The following is a 14,150-nucleotide window of genomic DNA, read 5'->3' on the forward strand; positions in this document are numbered from 1 at the left end:
TTTGTTTTTAATATCATTAATGTGAATAGCAGTAAACATAAAAAGTATTACTGAATTGGTGACAAAGTGTATTTGCAGTGTATATATTATATACAGTATGTTGGCATCATAATATAAAAAATGATGGTCATAAGTGTGATAAATATTGAGTTATAGATACAAATATAATAAAACAAAATAAAACAATAAACGTGATGCAAATTAAAAGGTGTATTAAATAAAGTGAAAAAAGTTACACTCAGTAAATATATGTAAATATATATATATATATACAGTTGAGTCACTATTCTATAAGACATCTTTTGTTATACTCCAAAACAGGGTTAGGAGTTTTTTAGGAACAGCATTGGTCATCATATCGAATCTATTTGAGGATCAGCTTAGATATGAAGTATCAGCACAATTGGGCAATAAGAGGAAATGTAAAATATAAACTGAAAACAAACAAAAATTAGTACAAACACAGTTAAAATATTTTAAAAAGAAAGGCAGAGGAATTACAAAATTGAGGCAAAACTTAGTTTTTCATTGAGACTAAAGGGGCCATTGTTCCAAGGGTAATAATCCATTTACATTCCTTCTGGGACAAAAGTTTCATCACATCTCCGCCTCTGACACCGCAGTGTATCCTATCAATCCCCCAAGCCCTGAAAGCAATAATATCCCGTACATGATCCTAATTCTGGTGCGCAGTTGCCTTAAGGTTAATCCTATATATACTTTTGAGCCTCCACAGACTGCATAGTAAATCACGCACGTGGTGCTGCAGGAGACGTAATGCTGGATTTTAAAAGTCGCCCATCCACCATCCATTGATTTAAAGACATTTGTGCGTGTAATATTAGCACAAGACACACAGTCCCCACATGGATAGCAGCCCCAAGTTGGGCCTCTGGTGGAGAAGGGGTTGGGTTGTTTCTGAACATATTGGCTTTTAACTAACATATCTTTGGGGTTCTTACACCTTCTCGCTGCCATTTGAGGTGTTTGGGAGAAGGGTTGCATTTAATGTAGGTTCAGTTTGTAATATTGGCCAATATCTCCTCAGAATAGATCTCATAGATTCCCACTGGTTATTGTATGTTGAGATAAAACGAATGGTATTATCACCTGCTTTTTTCTTTACAAAAGAGTGCAATAATGATTTGAGTTCTTTGGTTTTAGCGCGTCTTTATCCCTGTTTGATACATCTGTTGCTGTAGCCTCTCACACAGAATCTATCAAATCACTTGATTGTTCCTCAAAGTATGTTTCCGAGGAGCAGATTCGCCTCATCCTAAGGAACTGATCAACTGGGACGGCCTTAATTGTTGATGGGGTATGCGCCGAAGAGAGTTCACATATGTCTTTTTTCTTAAGACATTGGTTTGTAAACATCTTCTCTCATCAATCACAGTTGAAATATCCAGAAAATATTTTTTTTGTATATCAGAGGTGTTTGCCAATTTAATGTTGAAGTTATTAATGTTGAGTTGCTGCATAAAATGCTGCGGTTCCACCTCTGTACCTTGCCATATCATCAACAAGTCATCAATGTAGCTCAACCAACACTGCACATGATTGACAGCGTAGACGCTGTCACCATAAAAAACCTCCCAGAGACCGAGAAACAGGTTTGCATACCATGGCGCGCACGCCGCCCCCATGGCAGTGCCTTGTTTTTGTAAGTAGAATACATCCTTAAACACAAAAAAATTATGCGTAAGGACATACTGTAATAAGTCTATTATGAGTTCACATACTTGGCTGTCCCAGTTGGTCATCCCCAGGAAGAGGCAAGCCGCGTTGATATCATCTTTATATCTGATACTTGTGTACAGGGATTCTACATCTGCTGTAACAAGAATCATGCCAGAATCAAGGTAAATACCTTCAATTCTTGTCAAAACATCAGTTGTATCCTTAGAAAAAGAAGGAAGACACTCAACCATAGGTTTTAAATAGTAGTAAAAAAAAAAATACAAATTGGGTCGCAGTGTTCTCCCATACCTGACTCTATCAGGCGTCCAGGTGGATCTAGTAGGTTTTTATGAACTTTCGGAAGGAAATACGGTGTCAGAATTTTAGGGTATCTTACAATTAAGCCTTCCAAGATCTTTTTAGGAAATATTCCTTTGTCATGAGCTATATTCAAAATCCTACAAAGTTCATTCGAAAAAGTGTTGACAGGATTGTATGTCAACTTGGTATACGTTTGTTTGCTCTGATAATATGTGACAAGCGCCATTAAATATCAAGACACTTTATATAGTTTGGTTAATAAATTCATTATTTTCAACTTTGTGTTATAGACATGTATTTTGAAATACAGTACAGATGGATAAATAGAACATAGATATATACAAAATAGATATATACACATAACAACGTATCCTATAATGACCACTACACATGACAAAATATCCCATAATGACCACTACACATCACAACATATCCTATAATGACCACTACACATGACAACATATCCCATAATGACCACTACACATGACAACATATCCCATAATGACCACTACACATGACAACATATCCCATAATGACCACTACACATCACAACATATCCTATAATGACTACTAGATATACAACATATCCTAGAATGACCACTACACATGACAACATATCCTATAATGACCACTACATATATCAATGTATCCTATAATGACCACTACACGTGACAATGTATCCTATAACGACCACTAGATATACAACATATCCTATAATGGCCACTACACATGACAACATATCCTATAATGGCCACTACACATGACAATTTATCCTATAATGACCACTACACATGACAACGTGTCCTATAATGACCACTACACATGACAACGTGTCCTATAATGACCACTATACATGACAACGTATCCTATAATGACCACTACACATGACAACATATCCTATAATGACCACTACACATGACATCGTATCCTATAATGGCCACTACACATGACAATGTATCCTATAATGGCCACTACACATGACATCGTATCCTATAATGGCCACTACACATGACAATGTATCCTATAATGACCACTACACATGACAACGTATCCTATAATGACCACTACACATGACAATGTATCCTATAATGGCCACTACACATGACAATGTATCCTATAATGACCACTACACATGACAACATATCCTATAATGACCACTACACATGACATCGTATCCTATAATGGCCACTACACATGACAATGTATCCTATAATGGCCACTACACATGACATCGTATCCTATAATGGCCACTACACATGACAATGTATCCTATAATGACCACTACACATGACAACGTATCCTATAATGACCACTACACATGACAACGTGTCCTATAATGACCACTACACATGACAACGTGTCCTATAATGACCACTATACATGACAACATATCCTATAATGACCACTACACATGACATCGTATCCTATAATGACCACTACACATGACATCGTATCCTATAATGACCACTACACATGACATCGTATCCTATAATGACCACTACACATGACAACGTGTCCTATAATGACCACTACACATGACATCGTATCCTATAATGACCACTACACATGACAATGTATCCTATAATGGTCACTACACATGACAACGTATCCTATAATGGCCACTACACATGACAATGTATCCTATAATGGCCACTACACATGACATCGTATCCTATAATGGCCACTACACATGACAATGTATCCTATAATGACCACTACACATGACATCGTATCCTATAATGACCACTACACATGACAACGTGTCCTATAATGACCACTACACATGACATCGTATCCTATAATGACCACTACACATGACAATGTATCCTATAATGGCCACTACACATGACAACGTATCCTATAATGGCCACTACACATGACAATGTATCCTATAATGGCCACTACACATGACATCGTATCCTATAATGGCCACTACACATGACAATGTATCCTATAATGACCACTACACATGACAACGTGTCCTATAATGACCACTACACATGACAACGTGTCCTATAATGACCACTATACATGACAACATATCCTATAATGACAACTACACATGACAACATATCCTATAATGACCACTACACATGACATCGTATCCTATAATGGCCACTACACATGACAATGTATCCTATAATGGCCACTACACATGACATCGTATCCTATAATGGCCACTACACATGACAATGTATCCTATAATGACCACTACACATGACAACGTGTCCTATAATGACCACTACACATGACAACGTGTCCTATAATGACCACTACACATGACAACGTGTCCTATAATGACCACTATACATGACAACGTATCCTATAATGACCACTACACATGACAACATATCCTATAATGACCACTACACATGACATCGTATCCTATAATGACCACTACACATGACATCGTATCCTATAATGACCACTACACATGACATCGTATCCTATAATGACCACTACACATGATAACGTGTCCTATAATGACCACTACACATGACATCGTATCCTATAATGACCACTACACATGACAATGTATCCTATAATGACCACTACACATGACAACGTGTCATATAATGACCACTACACATGACATCGTATCCTATAATGACCACTACACATGACAATGTATCCTATAATGGCCACTACACATGACAATGTATCCTATAATGGCCACTACACATGACAATGTATCCTATAATGGCCACTACACATGACATTGTATCCTATAATGGCCACTACACATGACAACATATCCTATAATGGCCACTACACATGACATTGTATCCTATAATGACCACTACACATGACAATGTATCCTATAATGGCCACTACACATGACAACATATCCTATAATGGCCACTACACATGACAATGTATCCTATAATGGCCACTACACATGACATTGTATCCTATAATGGCCACTACACATGACAACGTGTCCTATAATGACCACTACACATGACAACGTGTCCTATAATGACCACTACACATGACAACATGTCCTATAATGACCACTACACATGACATCGTATCCTATAATGGCCACTACACATGACAATGTATCCTATAATGACCACTACACATGACAATGTATCCTATAATGGCCACTACACATGACAACATATCCTATAATGGCCACTACACATGACAATGTATCCTATAATGGCCACTACACATGACATTGTATCCTATAATGGCCACTACACATGACAACGTATCCTATAATGACCACTACACATGACAACGTGTCCTATAATGACCACTACACATGACAACGTGTCCTATAATGACCACTACACATGACAATGTATCCTATAATGGCCACTACACATGACAATGTATCCTATAATGGCCACTACACATGACAATGTATCCTATAATGGCCACTACACATGACAATGTATCCTATAATGACCACTACACATGACAACGTGTCCTATAATGACCACTACACATGACAATGTATCCTATAATGGCCACTACACATGACAATGTATCCTATAATGACCACTACACATGACAACGTATCCTATAATGGCCACTACACATGACAATGTATCCTATAATGACCACTACACATGACAACGTGTCCTATAATGACCACTACACATGACAATGTATCCTATAATGGCCACTACACATGACAATGTATCCTATAATGACCACTACACATGACAACGTGTCCTATAATGACCACTACACATGACAATGTATCCTATAATGGCCACTACACATGACAATGTATCCTATAATGGCCACTACACATGACAACGTATCCTATAATGACCACTACACATGACAATGTATCCTATAATGACCACTACACATGACAATGTATCCTATAATGACCACTACACATGACAATGTATCCTATAATGACCACTACACATGACAACGTATCCTATAATGACCACTACACATGATAACGTGTCCTATAATGACCACTACACATGACAATGTATCCTATAATGGCCGCTACACATGACATTGTATCCTATAATGGCCACTACACATGACAACGTGTCCTATAATGGCCACTACACGTGACAACGTTTTTCATCTTGTTTTAATGATATAAATATTTATTATCTTGCCTCATATTTCCCTCCTTATGACTAAGTCACTTGTACTGCAATAATGGAAGGGGCTGAGGATGCGACACTTCTGCTTTCCACTCTGTGCCCAGTCTGTGCATTTATAACCAGAGATAATCTAAGTAAGAGGAGAAAGTCACGGGAGCGGAGGAGAGAGGCCGAGGTGTATGATCATGTGGTGAAGAAATATATCAAGAGCCGCAGATCACGACAAAGAATTCAACCTTCATTTTCTGCAATACCACAGGTAAGAAATACCCTGCAGAGTGCCCCTTTTTCCAGAAGAAGTGCATGTATAGCAAACATGGGGGAATGGAATTGCCTCAAGGGTCATTATAAAGGGTCTTGAGGGGCAAAAAAAGGGTCCGAAGGGGCAAGCAAACACCAAACCCTTCTGTCTTGGTTGACAAAATCCAGCAACATGGGGCCCAATTCTGTTCTTTGCTATTGGGCCCCCTCTTTTCTAGCCATGGTACTGGTGTTACTGGAGACTGATGAGAGGGGACTGGGCGATAATCCATACATTACATTTTGTACTGCCTGTCGTGGGGTTTTTGTGAAATTTACACTTTATTAGTTGCAGTGCTCGGAATTTTCGAATATACTTTCGCCCACATTTCTAACCCCAATCTAAGAAAAAATTTAGTTGGCGTGATTTGCGTCAAATTTAAAGGAGAACGCCACTTAATAAATTTGGTTCATTTTGGACTGTCTAAAAGTCGGAAATTTAAATCTATGTCTGTTCATCAGCTCTAAAATGTGAAACATTTCTGTCTTTCTTCTAAATAAATCTGAAAACCATTCCCACTCTTCCCTGCACTCTGATTTGCAATTTTTTTAGGCATGTTCTCACCAAAAAATTGCCTAATCGGCTTAATAAATATAGGGCATTTTAATGATAATAGTTTGCTGTCAGTGAATGAGAACACTCTTGTTTACAAGCAGCAAGCCTGTACATAAAGCTCCTCCTGCTATCAGCTGAAATGTGGATATAGTTGTCTCCAGTCTAGACAATGCTCTGTGAGCTAACGTTCATGTACATGGCAGCCATTAAGGGGCAGTATGGAGCGGACTCACAGGCTGAGCTCGCTCCATACTTAGCAGCAGGGCTTCATCATCATCTAAGTGATCCAACAGTTGCGGGTTCAAATCCCCTATGGGGAGTAAAAAACAAACATTAAAATACGTTAAAATTAAAAGTAAAAAAAAACTTCCTTTTCCCATTTTTTTTCTAAAGAAATGCTAAAAAAAATAAAAGGTAACATAACTGGTGTCGCCACATCCGTAAATGTCTGAACTATTACAATATAATGTTATTTAACCCGCTCGGTGAACGCCATAAAAAACACAGTTATTTGGTCTCTTTAGCTCACCGAAAAATGGAAAAATGTGATCAAAAAGTTGCATGTACCCCAAAATGGTACCAATAAACACTACAGCTCGCCCTGCAAAAAAATAAGCCGTGACAACGCTCAATCTCAGAATATGGCGAGTATCGGAGTACGGGCTCAGTAGAAAGTCTATGAGCTCGTACTCCGCTACATCGGCTTTCCGGAAAAAGCCCAACAGAAACAAAGCGGCTGAGCGCTTCTGCCGCTCTGATTTAGAGATTGGTGAGGGTCTCAGTGCTCAGACCCCCACCAATCAAAACTTCTGACATGTCACTATGACATGTCAGAAGTTTGTCGAACGTTTTGTGGTCCCTTTAAGCTTTGGTTATTTGAAACCAGAAAACCCCTTTAAGGCTGCTTCACCCGAGCTTAATACGGGTCCTTGTCTGCGCCCGTATTATGGACACAAAGCCAAGACCTCCCGTAGCTCACCGGAACCGGAGTTAAAGCATCATAGGCTTCTATTGTGCTCTATCTCCGGTTCTCATGCACGGTGGGAGGTCCTGGTATTGCGTCCGTAAAACGGGCCCAATAAAGCTTCCATATTCTGCTCGTGTGAAAGCCGCCCGAGGATGAGTTCTTTCCAGAGTTAGAGATATTTTCCAGCAGGTAATATTGTCAGCTGTCAATGTGTTTTCGTCACACTCTAACGCAATGTGAAATATTGGAGTTTATATTTTTTACATACAGTATAAAAAAGGAAGAAACGAAGGAAGTTGCGTCATATTTCTGGAAATTTTAATCTGAATCCTTTCCAATTTTTTTGTGGTGGGAGACGATGACACAAGAGATAGACATGACAACATATACAGACAAGTTTATGTGTAAAAGGTGGGAGAGGGTTCAGGATGGTAACCGTCACGTAGAGGAAATGGCGCAGCAAGAACTTCAGATGACAGAACTTTACTCCAACAGTGGCACAATCTTCATGGTTATAATAATTGGCACATAAGCTTGACGGCTTCACTAAGCGGTTTCTGATATAACTGGTAACAATGGACGCCATGTTGGCTATGGTCCGGTTTCTAGTTATACTTGTGGTTCAGGGGATCTCTGTTTTGTTTGTGGCTGACAAAACGCCATTCAGCCTAGCAATACAAATTTTTTTTGTGGTGGATCAGTCACTTGGAAACTTTGGCCCTACCCAGCAATCCAATCTGGCAGCTCTTGCCTTGCCCGGATATGCAACAGCGGCTGGTGCCCCGTTCGGCAAATCCATCTTCTCTGTACTGACTTCTTTCTTCTTCTCCAGGTCATCCCACTCACATCACTCTTTCTGTCTCCCTCCTCCATCACTTACAAACTGTCACTCTAAAAAAAATAAAACATTTATTTTTAAGGTTATTCCCCTTTTTTAAAGGTACACCACATTCCAAAATAGTTCTCTGACCCTAGTGTGCCTTCACAGAGTCCCATCCATACCAAACCTGTAGTGCTCTATGGAAGAGAAGCTGTTCTCCTTATACCAAGACAGCTGCAAGACATAACATGACGTAGGGTTCATAACATAAATACATGAGTGGGTTCGGGGCAGACTCTATACATGGACAGCATTGTTTAAGTGGGAGCTCCATAGTAAAACCTAGTGTGTTACCTCTAACTTATAAGCTGAAGGGCGGGAATTGAGGTCACAAGTGAGCCAATCAGCCAATAAGACATGAGTCTCTTATCTATTTTTTAATCTATAAAATAGTAAAGGGGTGAAGGAACGAGTGCATTTTATGTACCCCTCCCTCCCTCCCTACTTCCTACATGTTGCAGGACACAAAAAAAAAATGGTGAAGGAAAAACATGAAAGGTCATCTTGACCATTGACCAAGGGAGCTGGCAATACTTCTGTAGTAGCAAAACTACCTACTTGGAGTTTCCAGTTGTCCCGAAATGGAAAGAGTTGGGATTCAATGTGATTGTTTGCTGTCATGATATTTCAAGTTCATGGATCAAGTAGGCGATGGGCTCAGCTTTAGGCTTCCCATTATTAGTTATACTACGGCACCCAATTTCCGATGGTCCAGGCACAGAAGGGAATGCTTCTGTAGTAGCAAGGTTACCCACTTTTTGTTTTGAATTGTCCCATACTTGAGAAGTGTTGGGATTTGATATGATAGTGTGGTGACATGGAATTGTCAATGCATGACTCAAGTAGGTGGCTAGTCCAAGCCTTAGGCTTCTCATTGTTAAATACAGGAGTGCTCATCCCTCCCTATGGCCAAAGGTAGCAGCAAAGCTTTTTTAGTAGCAAGACTGCCCTCTTGGTGTTCCCATTTATCCCATCCATGGTAAAAGTTGGAGTTTGATATGGTTGTGTGCTGTCATGGCACCTCCTATGAACAACTTGAGTAAGTGGCTAGTCCCAAACGTAATCTTCGTATTGTTAGCTACACGACAGCACAGCTCTCCCATGGGCTTGTTACTACCACTCGATGTTTGCAGTTTTTCCATCCATTATATTGTTGGTGTTTGTAGGTGTGTAATAATACTGAAGGTAGGTATAGAGTTAAGATTTAAGGTACTTGAAAGTCATGTCCTCTCGAATGCATGGCTAAAGTGGCTAACTACTGACTAGTCCAAGTCGTAAAGCATCTCATATTTGCACTCTGCCGCTTTAAATATGTGTGATCACATTGATATAATGTTATGAAGGTTTGGTGAAGGTCCTGCTGTCATTGGCACCATCAAAGTAGAGATAAGAGCCTTAAAATTATTCCATGAACATCTATGCAATTCTTAGTCAATGATGCAGAAAGTTTAATAAAATGTGACTGCTATAGAATGTATACTACTTACACAGTGTTGGATGATTAATGGAAATAATGTTGATTACTAATATTTTACTGATTTTAGAGACTATTACCCGGTGCTCAACTACAACATGGGACCAATGGCTGACTGCCGTCTACATTATAAAGCAATAATACTGATTCTTCCTTTACTATGGAAAGGTGAGTTCAAAGACACCATCTTAGTAATTTTACATTAATGAGTGTTACGTAATAGTGGAAGGGTGAGTAGTTTATGAAATAAAGTCTAGAAACACTCTATTAGTCATTGTTATCATATTAAGTATTCCCCTTACAAATTTGTGTAGAAAATGAAATGATCAAAAGAGACACTCTCTTAGTCATTATCATTGTATTGCATCTTCCATTAAAATGGAAGGTTAATAGATAATAAAATGGAGTTTTAGACACTTTCTAAGTTATTTTCAACGTATTGAGTTCTGGAAAGGTAAGTAGATAATAAACTGGAGTCTAGAGACCCTTTTCTTGTATTAAATATTCTCTTATAGTGTAAAGGTGTGTAGAATATGAAGTGGAGTCAATTGAGTCTTTCTGTTGTAATGAATTCCCCTTTAGTATAAGAAGTTGTGTTAAATATTAAGTTGGCTCTAAAAACACTTTCTTCAACATTTTTTTTATTGTACTGAGTCTTGCCTTTAGAAATTTGTGCAGAATAGGAAGTAGTCGTAGAGACACTCTCTTAGTCATTTTCCTCGTACTGAGTTTCCACTTACTGTGGAAAGGAGAGTTTATTATTAAGTGGAGTCTAGGGACACTCTTAGTTATTTTCATTGTATTAAGACTTCTTTTAAAGTGGAAGGTTAGTAAATATTAAACTGTAGTCTGGAGACACTCTCTAAGTCATTGTCCTTGTATTGAGTATTATCTTAAAGTTGAAAGGTGAGTAGAATATGAAGTGGAGTGAATTGACACTCTCTTACTCATTTTTATTGTACAGAGTATTCCATTTAGAAATTTGTGTTAAATATGAAGTGATCTATATGGACACTCTCTTAGTTATTTTTATTGTACTAATTGTGTCCTTTAGTATAAAAAGCTGTATTAAATATGAAGTTGTCTTTAAAAACAATTTTGTAGCCTTTTTTTTTATATTGTACTGAGTCTTCCCTTTAGAAATGTGTGTAGAATAGGAGGTGATCGTAAAGACACTCTCTTAGTCATTTTCATTGTACTGAGTTTTCACCTACTGTGGAAAAGAGAGTTTATTATAAAGTAGAGTCTAGGCACACTCTCTTAGTTATTTTCATCGTATTGAGTTGTCCTTTAAAGTGGAAGGGTGAGTAGATATTAAACTGGAGTCTAGAGACACTCTTTAAGTCGTTTTCATTGTATTGAATATTTTCTTAATGTGAAAAAGTGTGAAAAATATGTGGATTCAATTGACACTCTTATTTATTTTTATTTGTACTGAGTCTTCCCTTTAGAAATTTGTGTTAAATATCAGGTGATCTATAGAGACACTCTCTTAGCCGTTTTTATTCTACTGAGTCTTCCCTTTAGTAGGGGAATCTGTGTTGAATATGACGTGGGTTCTAAAGATACTCTTTTAGTAATTTTCTACAAAGATAAGCATTACTACAGTGTAATCACAGTGGGAAAACCACTTTTTACACAGTTTGTACGCCATAGAACGGCTAGTTCTGGGAAATTCAGATATCCTGCTGTTGGGGGAATGCTATTATTAGGGAAGCTATTCTGTAAGTAGACCTTCTCCAGAGGCAAATATCATGCTCTTCGATCTTTCTAATAAAAGTGAATGCAATTTTGGCATTTTCTGGACAACCTCTTGGATTTTTTTGTACACGTATTTAATGCTTTTTTCTCTTGTCTAGACGTAAGCTCCCAGTTTATACCAGGATTCAATGTAAATGCTCCAAGAAATGTCGAAGTCCAGACAGGACTCTGTGTGCATATTCCATGCACTTTTAAACTTCCAACAATATACACTCTCTCCAGTTTTACCCGAGGAATCTGGTTTAAAGGAAATGTCTTGGCAATGAAATCCGTGGCTTCTAAGAGTAGTTCTGAAGTTCTGCATAAAGGAGAGAGGATCTTTCTTACTGGAGATGTTTGGAGAGGACAATGTTCTCTGATGATCAACGATGCAAGACAACAAGATACAGATTATTATACTTTTAGAATTGAAGATGGAAACATTAAATATACCTTTAATGAAATCGGAACCTTTGTGAGAGTGATAGGTGAGTAAATTATCTCAACGTGTCCATTGTGTCAAGTTATCTTCTCATATTGCTAGACAGTACACACTCCAGTATGGACGCTCAACCCAACACTCTTACCTAAGTTACTGATTTACTGCTTAGTCTCTCAGTCCTTGGAAAATAACAAGCTTACTACACATTTGACAACAGACTTTTATCGAGAAACAAACAACCAAAAAAAAAGATGGGATGTTGAACATAATGGGGTCCATGAATCAACCTGTCTATGATAGGGGGTCTATCCTTAATTATAGTCATCAAACCTATACTAAACCTACTTCTTGATTCAATAACATACCCACCAACCCTTCAACCTAGGATTATGTTGGGAACCAGGGATGGACGTAGGCGGCAGTAGGACCCTGTGCAAGAACAGTTTAAGTGGTCCCTTGCTTTCAAATGAGACAGTGGCCCCTTTAAATATGTCCGATAATTCACCAGCAATTGTGAGCCATGAAATTCATTAGCTCAGTACCTTTCATGCAATATAATATACAGTAGGATTCCACTAGCTGCTTTTGAGGTAGCAAAAAGCCCCATTCCTTCTAGGGACCCTGTGCAGCTGCAGAGGTGGCACATATGGCATATCTTCCCCTGTTGGAAACCTATTCCAGGCTTTTAGATTAGTGATTGCCAATAATTAATACTTTCAGGGGAACCCCTGAAAAGTGTTTCACCTTCCAGAGAACCACTGCTCTCATTAATATAACTTGCTGTAGAGGCAGGTAAAGAATCCCATAATTCTATCCCAGTGCAACATCATGAGGTTAGTTGGCTACTTTGTCAAGCATTGAGGAGCAGGATGAAATCAGCTTGCCATCCTTACTATCAAAGTGGCAGGTCTTGCTGCTGCTATGTTCTCGGGAACACCTGACCAGGGTCCAAGGAACCCTGGATGGAAAAAAAAACTACTCTACATACTTAAAGGGGATGTCCACTACTGGACAATTATGACCTATCCACCGGATAGGTCATCAGTATATTATCGGTGCGGGTCCGACACCTGGACCCCGCACCAATCAGTTGCTCCGGGTGCCTGCGGGTGCCAGATGTTACTACACAGTATGCAGTGTACGGAGCCGGAAGCAGATGGCTCTGACTACTGCATAGTAGTCATGCTGCAGAACAGGAACTCTGCTCCTATTCACTTGGATAGGAGCAGAGGTGCAGTACTGCAGCTCGTCCGCTATTTCGTGACCAAAGCCATCTGCTTCCATCTGCATGGACGTCCGGTGCCCGGAGGAAGCCGGAGCAGCTGATCGTTGCGGGGTCCGGGTGTCAGACCTTCACCGATCATACACTGATGACCTATCCTGTGGATAGGTCATCAGTTGTCCAGTAGTGGACAACCCCTTTAAGGATTTTATATGTCTTACAACATTATTATAGAAGAAGTCTTCTCCACGCTCTCCTAGACCTGCAATCAAGGATAAAGGATATATGCACCAGTGAATACCTAATGACCCTTCTCAATAATACTATGAAGTAATTTATAAAGAACTGCTCATCATAGGATGCCAACTAAAAAGCACTGTGAGTCCTAGAGATTTTTTCTCTAAATCACGTTCATGTCCAACATCTCACGTTTCCATTAGCTAGCCAAGCCTCCCTTGTTTTGCAGTATTGTCCCCTTTCCCA

Source organism: Rhinoderma darwinii, chromosome 10 (assembly GCF_050947455.1).
Source record: "Rhinoderma darwinii isolate aRhiDar2 chromosome 10, aRhiDar2.hap1, whole genome shotgun sequence".
Taxonomy (NCBI): Eukaryota; Metazoa; Chordata; class Amphibia; order Anura; family Rhinodermatidae; genus Rhinoderma; species Rhinoderma darwinii.